The 14386-nt window shown below is 46.4% G+C and overlaps 1 protein-coding gene across 2 annotated transcripts in view; it reads right to left on the bottom strand.

Annotated features, from left to right (window-relative positions):
• The window catches only part of LOC108629505 (uncharacterized), an 86403-nt gene extending 72414 nt beyond the window's left edge, over positions 1 to 13989 (bottom strand). For both annotated transcript variants that reach the window (XM_018032230.2, XM_018032231.2), the window contains exon 1: positions 13519 to 13989. The gene's annotated coding sequence lies outside the window, so the exon portion shown is untranslated. The remainder of the gene's footprint in view (positions 1 to 13518) is intronic.
• Between the last annotated feature and the right edge of the window lie 397 nt (positions 13990 to 14386).

Raw genomic sequence — 14386 nt, 5'->3', positions numbered from 1 at the left:
CTACAAGAAAGGTCTTATACAATTTTCCCGTAAATTCAACGGTTTAGGAGAAATTAAGGAAAAACGAAATTTTTTGCCAAAAGTTCGCAGTTTCGAAGCTGGAATGGTCGGATTTTGTCAACATCAATAAAATACTAAATAACCATACGTAACTCGTTAAATATCGAAGTTAGAAGGAAAACAACTTTTATTTGAAGCATTTTTCGCAATTTTGAAGAAAAAAAATTGTTCGTCAGCGTCGATACTTAATTAGATATTTCCTTCTATGCTTTTTAGCACGTAGCTATTTATTATTAGCATTATTCTCCCGACGTCTGATTTCTTTTTAATTATAGGAAATGCGTTTCTCTAAGGTACATAAACTTTTGGGATTGACTGTATAGCCAATACATCCTTAAATGACTGCCGTGCGACTAGCTTGGTCTTCGGAGACGCGAGGATACGGATTATAGATACCTGTATTGCGCAACGGGCCCAATCATTATTCCAATCCGATAACTTTGACCCCGTTCGTAAACGCCGCTAGCCGAACTGGTTTTATTTCAATCTTAAACCGATATTCGTATCCGATGGAAATGACAAAATGATGGGTATCAAAGATCGATAACAGTTGCAACTATCGAAATAAATCTATTCATTGTCCGTTCAGAGAAATTGAAACACGATCTAGACGCGTAGCGTCGGTACCTTACTCTCGTTCGTTAGGAAGGGAGAATCTAATCGTCTCCGTTACAATTACGCAAAGCTATCGGTTACCCTGTGCTTCGACCTCGACCGATCGTTTTTACGAGTACATAATTTTAATTGCGACCGTCCACTTTCCCTACAGCCGTCGCGATAGTACGATCCATGTGCGTACGCGAGGTATTAATTAAAATATCGGATATCGAATAAGACAGCTGCGTTTCAAAGTGCGCGTTACGAAAGTGGCGTATTGCGAAAGCGTAAACACCGCGTTGGAATCTCTGTTCGACCCGTTTCTAACGGCGAGATGTAAGCAGTTCGTACGTAGAATCGCGCTCGATATCGCCTTCTCCTCGATTCCCCTCCTCGAGAGTTGTTCTTAGTGAATTGCCAATGCCTCTCTACCTCGTCAGGAAGGGTAGAATAAAAAAAAAAAGAGACAAAGCACGGCGAGCGTGAATCGCGACGACGACGACGATTGTCTTGACGATGACGTACGGAACATAGAGCGCGAGCGATTCTCTCCCTGGTCGTCGACCACGTCTACTTTTCAATTGCCGCATGAATGTGTAATGGTTATCGAGTAGCGCTCGCGCGAGGGACCCTCGAGAGAACCGTAACAACTTCGCCTGTATCAAGCCAATTATGGTATTAATATTGAAGCTCCGGTGCGCGATCTACAAACGTGGAAATTCTATCTCTACTTCTCTCCGAACTCCATTCGAATTTACGGGCTACGACACCGCACGGCTCTTAGCGTCTACGTGTCTACTCGCGCGACAAAGCTAACGGTAAACGTTACTTTTCCTCGTGTCTCTGTTTAATAACTCCTCGAGATCACGCGTCGCTCGAATTCAAGAGGTAAGTTTTACTTTGCCACCAATAAACGAAACTCGGCTCACGCAGAAAGAATTCAGACCTCAAACAGAATACTTTAAGATGACACAATGCCGTCAGGAGCGATTATATTGGCCCCAATTTCTACAGTCGAATCCTATTCAAACACTAGTTCTGTTTTTTCTCCCTATCTTCGGCCACCTCGGCCTGCTTGCTTTAAAGATAATAAAAGGAAATATAAAAGAGCGCATGCCACCTATAGAGTCGCATCGTTCACGGTTGGGAAAATAGCCTACAATATTATGACGTCATTACAAATTCAATCTTAATCCGCCCTTTATGAAGCAAAGCCTCTGGGAACACGTGGCCCCGAAGAAATAGAGACCTCGAAACCGGAGGGTGGCAAACTCTCAAAAGATTAGCAGCAATACGGTCCGGGTAATGGAACCGTGGAACGACAATTAGTTTACTTCGCTTTTAGAACAGTTCCTATCTAAACGAGGAAATCACTTTCGGCAAACAACGTATCATAATCATTGAAACAGGAAATCGAGTCTTTTTGACCAATTTTTTCTCTTGAAGAAAAAGAGCTGCTGTAACTGACCCAAACTATTTCGTACTCTATGCACCGAAATTGAGCTAGAAGCACTTCTGGTCACTCCAACGTGCCAGATGCTGCAGATGGACGGAAAGCAGGACTAATTTGACAATGGAGAGCTGCTGCTGTTCGGTCGTATCCTGGCCGCGTTTACCTGCAGCTTCTTTCAAGTATTTCTGCCAGGTAGTAACCGTAGAAACTCGGTCGGAACCATCGAAAAATTCTCGATCGGTATTCCGGGGTCGTTTCCCTTTGTCGGAGCCCCGGGGGCCCTTGGGCCCTCGGCGATGCGACGACAGGAAGAGCCTCTTTCGACGACATAATCTGGCCAGGCTTTACCTACCTACGCGTTATCTTAACTCGGTTTTTGCCTAAAACGCATTTAGCTGGCTCGACTCTCTCGAGCCCCCGTCGTCGCTGACTCGGACCCGGGATTAGTTCTCTTAACTCCTGACACAGATTTCCAGAGGGTTTCCACGAATTTATGACTTACCGTGGCCAGACGGGCTGCCGGAACCGAGACAACATTTACATAGTCGGATCTCGCTTCCACGGGCACTTGCACGCTCTCCACCGTTCCGTTGCTGATCGAAAAAGCTCATGTATTATGTATCGGCTCTTTTTTGCGCGCCGCTTTAAATTCCGCGTTAAAAACGGAAGGCGGATGCTGTCGGTAACGAAAGAGGAGAAGCCGCGCGAAAATAGAACGTGGCCGCTATTTCTTTTTCCCAAGATTAGTCGATCAAGCTCGTCGCCAATTTTTCCTCGCTTTTATTTCGGGATGCAACAATGGTGAATCGTGAGAACATACTTTTCCCCTCGAACACAAAGGAACGGTAAACCGGTTAGCAGTATTAAAATCTAGAATAAACACGAGAGATACGATCCTACTGGTGTGTGTACAATTTTTTAACTGGATATTCCTACTGCACTCTGAATATTTTATCTTGTATAAATGATAACTATTTGAAATTCTGCCATGCGAGTTTCCATTTTTCATCTCGCGGGGCACAAATTAGTCCCCGAAGGGTCTTCGGTCGCTGTTAAATTTTTCAGGTCGACCCGAAACCCGGCGCTTTTGAAACCGGCCGCGTGTCCGAGTTTTCACCCCGAGCCGCACGGTTTAACGCGTTCAACTTTTAGGGCCGAGTGTATTATGAATGAACAGAAACGGCAGGCTCGGACCATATGCTCGCGGGAGTGTACCTGAACAGGAGAGACTAGGAGGGAAAATCGCGTGGAACGTAGAGAGAGACGTTAAAACGAAAAGCTGGGCAACGCGTTAAACGACCACGGGTCGCAGTCAATGGGGTCTTAGGAACGTTTTATATAGAAATTCGACGGACCGCTTAATGTAATTTCGAATGTGACAAATGGATGGCAGGTGAAGCTGTCCCCGAGCCCCGACACGTGCACGCTGCTTTGGGAATTGTGGATTTTTCTGGGTCCCGTATGGGTCCGAGAAAACCGTCTCGAACTCGTCGAAACGAAATGATGCATCGAATCAACGAGCTCCGACGTCGGCGGTCGTTACGTCGAATCTTCGAATTTCTCGAGTGTGGCTAATCGCGGAAATAAATGTGTTTTTACCAAAGGCAGGGGAATAAATCTACATTTTCGACATACGGACATCGTCGTAACGTTTGCACGCGCGTTAAAAAGTGATCGGCTAAATTCGAGTGGTCGTGGACGATACGTTTGATCGGGAATGGAATGGAATTGGTAGATAGCGCGTCAATGGCCTTTGACGCGGAGCGGGCATGATCGAGGAACATGGATATTGATCGAGTACATTTGTAATTTGGACGGATTCACGAAGTGTAATATTTTTAGGCGGGTATATTTGTGGAAATGGTGTCAGGGGTGTCGCCGATGTCACGGTATCCCCGCGTATTTGTCTTTGGGGCAAATAACGGGGCGGGCTGAAACATGTTTGGGCGTGGAACTTGGAGATCGGTGGCAAAACGGTAGCTGCAGAATTATCCCCAAATGAGCTCGAGCAAACAGTTCATCTCGGACCGATTCCACCTTTAATTTCAAAGTCAACGGACCAACAATTTTATTCGGGGAGCAGAAACACCTTCCCAAGGCCATGAAATTTGACGACGCAACGACGTACATTAATCTCGCCGACGGCGAATTCGAGAGCAATTAATATCGCATCGCGGGAGTAAACCTCGGGGATGATTTCATATTTCGGGAATTTCCGCGCCGGACGGAGCCGGGCGTTTTAATTATTCGGGGCAGGCCGGACCGCCGAGGGAAAGAGGAAGCGAAAGGGATGGGCGAGAATCATTGTAAATTCCACGTGAGAAGTAGCGCGTACCAGACAATTTTGTCCATAATAAATACTATCCTGGCGAGAGGAAAGGTAACTCTCGTAAAGGGGTTACAATGTACGCCGCGGATATCTCTTTAATGCGGCTTTCAACGATGCTCTCTATTCTCCCTCCTCCTACCCCTCTATCTCTCTCGCGTGAGCGCAAGCTCGTTTCTCGCGAATGGATGTTCAACAAGATCGCTTTCTACATTGAAGCACTTACGAAATACGAATACGCGGGTACATCGAGAGCTTCACGGTTACACGGTTCTTTCGCGTTTCCACTAGAGATAAGCGCCACGTTATTCATCGTCCACTCCAGGAATATCAATTTGCCAAATTCTCGTTTCAAACGCGTTATAATTCGCATTAAATGGCACAGTTTTTCTATACAGATTTCAACAATTTCTTCTCACGACGTGAATTTAAAGTGGGATCGATGGGAACGTGTTAAATAAATTTAGTAAGGTCTAACGAAGCTTTGAAAATAGAGTATGCACCGTTGATCCGCAGACAACATGGAAGGAAATTCAACTCTGCTCCGTGTCAGGCTAGGACGCCAACTTATTTAAACAGACGGAAGTACCCAAGATATGTCCGTTACTCTACGCTCAGTACTCTGTTTGCACGGGTTAAACACGCTTGTCGCTATTCCGGAGACCTTGGCTCGTTCCAAGGCCATCGGATTCATCTCTTCTCGATGTATTAAGTTCAAAATTTTCTTCGGAAAGCACGTTAGGTAAGAATTAAGCTGCTTTCGATTTTGAAAAATGTTCGGTGGAGGGTGGTCCCGGACTTCTGGGTAAAGCCGGGTGGCCCGGGGACGTTTAAAATGCGTGGAACGTATCGATAGCCTGTCGGTGCTATCGAGCGACCGATGATTCACTTATACGTATACCGGCATACCGTCGACTAGATACAAACAATGGTATCGGAATAACGACTGACTCTCGTCCCGACCGTGGCTATCTCGACCAAGTTATTTGCATACCGGACAGGCGGGCGGACCGGTTCGTATGCCGAGCACGGGGCCGAATTTACACTTGAAAAGCCCGTCCGAATCGACCGTTTGATGAATTTCTTAGAAAATGATCTCGCGCACCGGGTCACCCGGCCAGCTCTAATTTATGCACGGAAGCATAGCCGCGCGCGCATAATACGCGACATACTCTACCGTGACCCATTCTCCAAAGACGGGATTAGCCGGGTTAACGTTTACCTATTCGTGGAAACGCGGCTTTTCACAGCCAAAGTGTTAGGAAAATTGGAAATTCATGGCGACCCCGAGCCAATTATCGTCTATTCGTTCATCTCGATTAGAAAATTATTCTGTCTCTTGTTTGCCCTCCGGTCTCGTTGTCCATAAATTTTTAGAACAGAAGAGACCGTTGTTAAGAAATATTTGATCCTAGCAGCTACAATTTGGATGTCCCGTTCACGGGAAGTTAACCTATTCCACGCAGCTGCAACCTATTTTCCTTGAACGAGAAAACGCGATGAATAATATGTTGGACACGGTGGTACGCCGGAAGAAGGCGAATGCCGGTTACGGGGGTGATTTATCGCAGCGCGAGATCTTCCGGTTCTGCCTCTACTACCGCCGCCGCTGCTACCACCGCCACTCGGGACTCGGAGACAGGTAAACGTAATAATAGCGCGCACGGATTTTACTTTGCGCGAGGGAAAATCCAAAGAAAATGCAAATGCCAGTGAGCATCGAGTTAAACGTTACGTGGACCCGCGATCGATGATCGCAAACCGGCCAGAGAGGAACGACGCTCGAACACGCACGCGAGAGAAAAGAAACCGAAACTGATCGTATCCGATTGTTCGCGTGCGAAGTAAAGTTGCAAGGAGCATACTGTAAAAATCGAAGAAGCGACAAAAGTGAAGAAGTAAAAAGAACAGACCTAGAAGAAAGAAGATTACGTCGAAAGAAGACAAAGATAAGAGACTGACGAAGAAATCGCGGATAAGGATGCGGCGACGAATATGGAGATTGGGAAAAAGCGTGGAACGCGCGCGCAAAACGGACATGACGATGTGGATCGCGGACCGAAAAAGCTCGGATAGAGAGCGCGAGCAGGAGCGGACTCGAGCGGGCTTAAGTGATTTGCATGCGCGACAGGTGCACGCTGTGGACTCGGCGGTGTATTACGTGTTTAATTCACGTGTCTTGCATACTCGGCACTCTCCGATTCCTACTGATTTCCATAATACAACACGCTCGAGAGAGGCGACAGTCACCTAGATATCTGAATAGATTTTTTTAGAACACTAAAAAAGAAGGACCTGCCCGATAAATGGCCCGCGTCGATGCCATACCCTCTGCTTCCAAAGCAATGTCAAAAAATCGTAACTTATTCGAATAACGACGATACGGGGAAACGAGGATACGATACAAGTACGCGCGTTCTTTCTACAGGTAGCTGCTCGAAGGGATTTATAAGGGTAATACAGATTTGTGGGTAATTGCGTATTATATGGTAATGCTCGGCTCTAAACGATGTTGGAACAGCCGTGAGAATGGTTACTGAAATAACGTAAGCGGCACGCGAGTTTCTAGAAAATCAACCGCCCGTCGGAAGCGTAATGTTTCAATATTTATGATTCCGCGTCGCATATCGAAGCACCGATTTGTCGGCGCTGGAAAAACGATACATATTATCTTCACTTCTCTCGTCCAGCAAACACATGTACGCACAGTTACAAGTATTAAATACACGACAGAACGCAAACGAGAGACAGCTGGCCGATGTAAATCGACGTCCATGCATAATCTGTAATCTGTACGTTGATTGGAAGAAATTTTCGCGTTCAGGATTATTCGAAAGATTATATAACATTATACGCGAGCAACTCCGTTGCACGCGTTGCGAGGGAAATGGACGCACGTGCTCCCCCGCCGCCGTTTCAAACTTCTAACGACCGGTCCCTGTTCGATAAACCGTCGTCCACGCGTCTGCGTGTATAACACGTACGTAGAGAAGCGATCGCGCAAAGTGTGCGTCTACGTGGCTGAAAGTCCACGGGGTCATCCGACACCGGTCGGAGAAGAGAGAAAGGGGAAGAGAGAGAGAGCGGAGAGGCGAGCACGGGATGCGCACCGACGCGCTTGGAATTACGTTCTTCGAGATTAACGTACCGAAAACTCGTTTACGTGTTTTCTAATTGCCGTGGCGGAAGGAGTCGAATGGAACCGATACACCGGCCTGCCTCTTCTCTTCTCGTGAGAATCGAGAAACGATAACTACGGACCCCTGCGCGCCCTCCGACATACACATACATATACTTTTCTTTTTATTTCTCCACCTCGCTGCTCTGCCGCCGCACTGACTCATCTTTCCACGGGTTTAAACGATGCGATACGCGAGAATCTTTCTCCGGAGGCGAATAAGCGACCTGCTCGTCGAAGATAGAGAGAGGTAGAAAAGACGCAGCCGAGCGGTGCATCGCATCGGTATTAGCGAACGCTTCTCTCCGTTAAGGCGCGCTTAGGCCGAGGAGACTTGCATCGTATCATAGTTGCACGCGTGACATTTACACTGCCTTACGTAAATTTTACGACCTGCCGTGAAACGTTCAGGGTGTATCAATACTAATTATAATTTACATGGAACGACGTGATACTTGAAAACTCGAAGATACTTCCCGGAAAATTCAACTATCGATATTCTGTACGATTATAAGGGAACAACGGGGTTAAAGGTCGGGATGTTAATTAACGTTTAACGTTCATCGAACGAGAAAACAGGATGGCAGCCAGCCAAAACAGTTTCGCGGGAGTCACGTACACTGCCCGGTTTGTATCGGGTGAAACAATCGCGCGTGAACGTGATTGATTTCCGAATAGAGCCGACCGCTACGACCCCTCTTCTCTTCGTCCACGATTTCGTATGGTCAATAAAAATATTTGTCGATGAGCCTCTCTCTCTCTCTCTCTCTCTCTCTCTCTCTCTCTCTCTCTCTCTCTCTCTCTCTCTCCCCCCATTTCTCCTCTGTTGTTATTTGTAATCGCCTTGACACACATGGGCTACTATCGCGAGGCCACTGCATTGCGGCTTACGAATTAACGCGATTCTTTATTTTAAGCGGGATATAGAGGAGCGAGAAGTGGTATAAAAAGAGTAAAAATGTATCGCGAAAACTGTCAGAGAGACGCCGCGGGTTTACATTCAAATGCGGTTACCGCGGACTGTAGCGCACATCTAGGTAGTTTGAAGGAAAGGGCTAAAAGGGAAATACAAAGATGAGCCTGTAAAAAATTCATAGGAGTTAACCTTGCCCGGGGAGGAAATTCTACAGGGAATCTTGCCTTTCGTACTGCCTCTCCTAAACGAGAGACAATTTTCACGCACTTTCGCGTAATTAGTTCTCGCGTTTAAATTAGCACTGAAAAATTCGATGATTACGAACGAGAATATCATTTACAATTTATAAGGTAAATGCGAAGTGCGCCGATATTTGATTGTTAATTGGATTCAATATTTATAACAAGCCCGTATGATTAAAATTTGATTTACATTAAATTTTGATTAAAAGCTAACTGATGATTAATGATGGCGCGCAATAACGAATAAATTTCATCGAATCGGGAAGATAAAGTGTCTGGTAAAAAGTATAAATGTGTACATATATAATATCGCATCAGAACAAATACAAATTTACGTCCGTTATCAACCGCTGATAACGCACGAACGAGTGACTAATGGCAGGACACTTACGCGTGGGAACCTTGTGGGTAAACGCACAGTAAAGAAAAAAAAAACGAAAAAAGCGATCGCAATATCGCCGTACCGCGAAAAAACCGAATATTCCCGGATAAAAATGCTAGAACGCGAAGGGTTATACTCGCAGCTCGCGGTCGAGTCACTATTATTCCGCATGATCCGGGTACGTGGAATAACCGGGAATGACGCTAGGAATGCAAAGTTCACGATACGCCACGATTGAAAAATTTCTAAACGGATCCAGCATCCTACATTATGAAAAGTTTCCCTCGGTGAATATACGTATAGTCGCGAGGCTATGTACGACGATTTCTCTCCCTACCGTTCGCCCATCCTCTCTTCCTGGATTCCTGGCGAGCCTCATCAAGTTTTAATATGCCGCCGTGGCCCTCTTCTCGCTAGAGCATCGATAACGCGTCCAAGATAAATAGAAAATGGCAGGGAAACGGTCTCGCCGCGGTGGCCCACCGAAGTCGGGACCAACTAATTGTACCTGTAGACTCGTACAGGGCAGAGTCCCTAAAGAGGGAACGAACCCGCGGCTAGACGAGGACGAACGGGGAAAAAAGAAGCCGAGCGAGAGAGATAGGAAGGACGAGGCTTCGGTATCCGCGCGGCAACGAGATTCCAGTTTCTTCGTTAAGTCGCGAAGAAGCTCGGAGGCCTCGAAGAGAAAGGTAAGTAGACGAAGATCACAGTGGAGGGGGCAGCGGTAGAGAGAAACGAGTCGGAGAAAAGGGAATCCCGAAGAACTGCAGCAACAACAGCAGCAGCAGCAGCAGGAGCAGCAGCAGCGAGCCGTACAGACGAAGGCAACAGCCTAACTCGTCGGAGGTCGGGTCGAATAATAAAATAAAAGAGTACGGTGGACGGGGTGCAAGGTGGTGGCGTGGCCAAAGGTAGAAGAAACTTTCTGCTACGGACTACGGGCTATACGTACACAACACACGACGGGGCCCCACGACCGGCACCGACGTTGCCTGGAAAAAGATGCTTGCGAGGCCCCGACGAATCGAGCCGAGGGCCCGAGGGAGAAAGGGATATCCTCCGACGTTGCCACATGCTCACTGAATTTCCGACCGGTCAAATATAAAGCCCGTCTTTATAAAGACCGCCCCGCGGACACATATACGTGTACTACTCTCTTCTCTACGCTACTATTCCAAACTCGCATCAGATTCTTGACATCTCATTAAACATCGTCGGACTTCAACGAGTCTCTCGGACCCGGGCCAAATAACCAATTCCTTTCGCGAAGAGAAATTCGAAACACTCGAGAGCTTCGTTATTGTTTGTAACCTCGCCGCTGGAAATCGTCAGCGATCGACGATCGGTCGGAACCAAGAATGACTCGTCCGTCCAATGATAAAGCGTATAATGCGTCCCGTCAGAAATTTTTATCGTCATGCGTGACATTTACGACACCGTAACGAACGACGGACCACCAGTCAATCGTTGTTATTATACGGATATACGATTCGAAAGGGAAAAAGTTAATATCGCTCGAACCCGTTGGGACCGTTTCTACACCTGTTGTTTCGATAAAAACTACTTTGCCCGGAATCCTCTATTCTACATCTTTTTACACGCTGTTCTTCGACGTACCAACGACTTCCGTTGGAATCCATTATAGATATCAGAGAAGATCGTCAGTTTCGTTTCCGTGTCTACGATTTAGGGTAACTAATTAGTTGTAATCGAGAGTGCCTCACAGATACAGATATACGCCGTGGCATCGGGAATCATTTATCATTTTCTCGACTTTTTGTCCGACGCACTAAATTACTAGCTGACAGAGAGAGCATTAAGGTACTAAAATACCTCCGTTGGTAAACTTCGGAAAATCATGCCGAGATTAAGCGGCAGCTTTCGGTGATTCGTTATTACAGTCCGCGTGATTTAGAGACAACCCTACTAAACATTCCTAGACTCGAAACTGGTCGGATCTTCGAACTATTACTGACGGAGAGATAATCTCTGGCGAATTTATTGCTCGTATAGAGGATGAGGGAATTTTGGTTTAATCGCACTTGTGCATAAATCACCGACGGATTAACAAAGACTCGTCGCGAGAGAACGCGAATCGTGTCTCGAGAAAGAACGCTGGTTCGAATAGCTCTCGAACGGATCGCGATTCTCACGCTGCCGAGTGTTAGTACCTCGCAATCAACGCCAAAAAGAGTTTCACGAGAGGATCTCTCTCCTCGAATGTGTTCTAAGCGTCATCTCGAGCGCAGTCTCGTCATCCCGGCGCACAAAGCGCGCTTCGTAAAAACCGATCGATGCCCTCGCTAGTCTTTTCGTTAAACGCTTTTTGGCTAATATTAGGCTCAAACATACCCCGTTAATCCATACCAGAAAAAGTGATAATGAAGTGAAAATGATAAATCAATAAGATCGTGATATAAACTATCTGAATGAACCATTAGAATTAAAACACGTTACGTTCCAATCACGGTTTCAGTATGCACGTATGCATGTAATTTTCCATCAAGCGGAAAATTGCGTTGCCATAAATATCCTTAAGAATCTCACCCGATATTAAGACTCTAAAATAGGATTAAAAGTTTCAGTTTCCACTCCTCGATCGATGCTTTCGATCTTGATTAACCTTTCATCGTTTGAACTTTGCCATCCGGGCAAGAATGGGATTATTTTTGCCGCTAAGTATCTTTACCGTGGAAATTGATTCACGTTCAAGGATATAAATAATTGCTGTCATTGAGGAGGCTTCGTCGATCGAACGGCCGAGTTTATTTTTGCGTTACACGGACCGTTGTAGCATATTCATGAAACTTGGTGAATAAGGAACTCGCGTGTCTCGGCAATAACTTGCCATACCGTAACCTATCGTCGAGACGTTCGTCGAGGAAACAATTTTTCTTAGAAATACATACATGGAACGTGTAACATTTTCCCGTTAAATCGTTATCATCGAACCTGAATCGTACGGGTAGGCGACGAAATTTAATTAAAAACCGACCCCGGCGAAAATTACTATCCCCGCCCGTGCAATCAATAGTTGGTGCGATCCAAAACTCGCCCCCAATTCACGGCCTACGGTGATACGCGTTTTGTCAGCGACACGTGCGAATGTTCTTTCATTATTACACCCGTACGCGTATATTGAATTTAAAAGAATGAATAATTTTACCATTGAAGCAGCTTCATCGAAAAATAAACGGGGTAATTATTATTTTATCTCGGTGAACGAGTCACGGTCACGATAACAGCGTGCATAGGAGATGGGCTCGGTCCTGAACGCGAGGCACGTGCTTTTCTTTTGTAAAAAGGCTATAAAGGGGCAGCGGCGAATGGAAAGGCACAACCTGTTACCTTCGCGATATATTATTTCGCGATATCCGGAATAATTCCTATTAAAGCCGCGAAATGGGTCATTTACGGTTAGGAGAACGCGTTTATGCTTTCAGAGCGAACAGGATTACGTTCGAGTGTACCTATGACCTATACGCTTGTTTGCGAAAGAATGCGTTCATCCTGTGATAATAAGCAAAACAAAACAGAGCAATCTATATGTAGCAAAAAAGAGACGAATACAAGTGACGTGACGACGATATATCCCACATCGATTCTCGGGTTTCATTCGCCGAACGACTGTCTTATTGTATCGACAAAATCCTCGCCGCTGGCACTGTACCCGAGACTCTTTGAGGGCAAAGCAACAATGACGTTAATCGGAGTCTACGATTCCGGTTTAATCGTGAAGATAAATCTTGGTACTATTATGTATTATCCGCACGAACTCACTGGTTTTTGAGTGCAGCGCCGGGATACACCCCTCGAATTATAGGCGACCATGCACAAGAGGACGACGAAAAACATTTAGCAACAATAAACTAACATGGGAGGGGTGGTGCGACATCTTTTGCAGCGTGGTAGTAGATCTTCCGAAATTGATCGTGTTTCGCAACGCGCACACTCTCATTACTACTCGCATGTGACGATACATAGTCTTTTCCTCCCGTGGAAGGATAGTGCATGTGCGACCGATCGGGATGCGGACCGACTCGATCCGCGAAAGGGTACGAATTCCTCGAAGGAAAATCGATTAATGGTATCGCCGATGAGCCGCATAGATTGTTTTTGGATGGTCGAGGGTGCGACTAGTCTCATCGAAGCGCACAGTGGCGAAAGTATCGATGGTTCAGTATTGCCGAAGGGAAGAGAAACAAAACGATCGCACGTTCGATGCGCTGTACGATGTACACACACGCAACCGTGAATTAAACCCATAAACCTGACTTGTATATACTGATCGGTCGTCGACATTACGACGACGACGGGATGGTTTAGTTTCTATACGAATATAACTGTTGTATACTACTCACCGATCCTACGTGCAGTATCACAAGTCGAAGGGGTGGAATCCCGCGGACGAAGCCAGGAACCAATATTATCCAGTGTTTGGTCTTGGAGATTCGAGTAGACCGACCGGCACTAGGATGCACGCTCGACAATGGCTGACACACATTAAGTACACTGATGCACTTGCTTTCTATGTACACGCACTTCTTCACCGGGATGTGGACGTACGACGAGCCACCGACGAAGGACGAAAGAGCGGCAGTAGTTCGACACGCGCGAGTTTCATTCACTTTGTACTTACTCGATTAGCCGGTAAATCGTTCCGCGACATTCACCGTTCTCGAACGAAACGAAAACTCGAACCGCCTCCTCTGCTATCCTAGGCCCACGGTGGTGGCCATTACACTCGTCGTCGCCGCAAACGAGAGAGCGTGTTTTGCTTTTTTCCAAGGAGACCAACAACTCGCCCGCTCCGAGGCCGTGGAAGCGACTGTTCTCGGGAGATTCGCGGTGCGGTCTCATCGACCAATCGTCGACGCGCTTTCACCGAGCGCCATCTTGCCTACCCGAATACAAAGGGGCCAAAACCCGAATGTTTGCGTAAACGTCCGAACCTTTAACCAACCCCTACTACCCGATCGACGCGATGTAGCCCTTTACTCTTCTCATTCTCTCCTCACCGTTACTCTTCTCGCCGCTCCACTGCCTTATCTCATCCCTAATTTTCAATACGGACGTTATTGTTAGATTATTCCGCCCCTTCTTTTTTCCACTTCGCATCAACTGATTCAAAACTAAAAATCGCATTTTCGGCAATCAATCTTAACCTTAGCAGACCTCGTCACATTATTTCTCACTTCGTTCCGGAAAATAGAACATTGTTTACATCGT

Source organism: Ceratina calcarata, unplaced genomic scaffold, assembly GCF_001652005.2.
Source record: "Ceratina calcarata isolate Rehan_Ccalc_2016 unplaced genomic scaffold, ASM165200v1 scaffold569.2, whole genome shotgun sequence".
In the NCBI taxonomy this organism is placed as follows: domain Eukaryota; kingdom Metazoa; phylum Arthropoda; class Insecta; order Hymenoptera; family Apidae; genus Ceratina; species Ceratina calcarata.
This window is presented reverse-complemented; position numbering and strand designations above follow the sequence as displayed.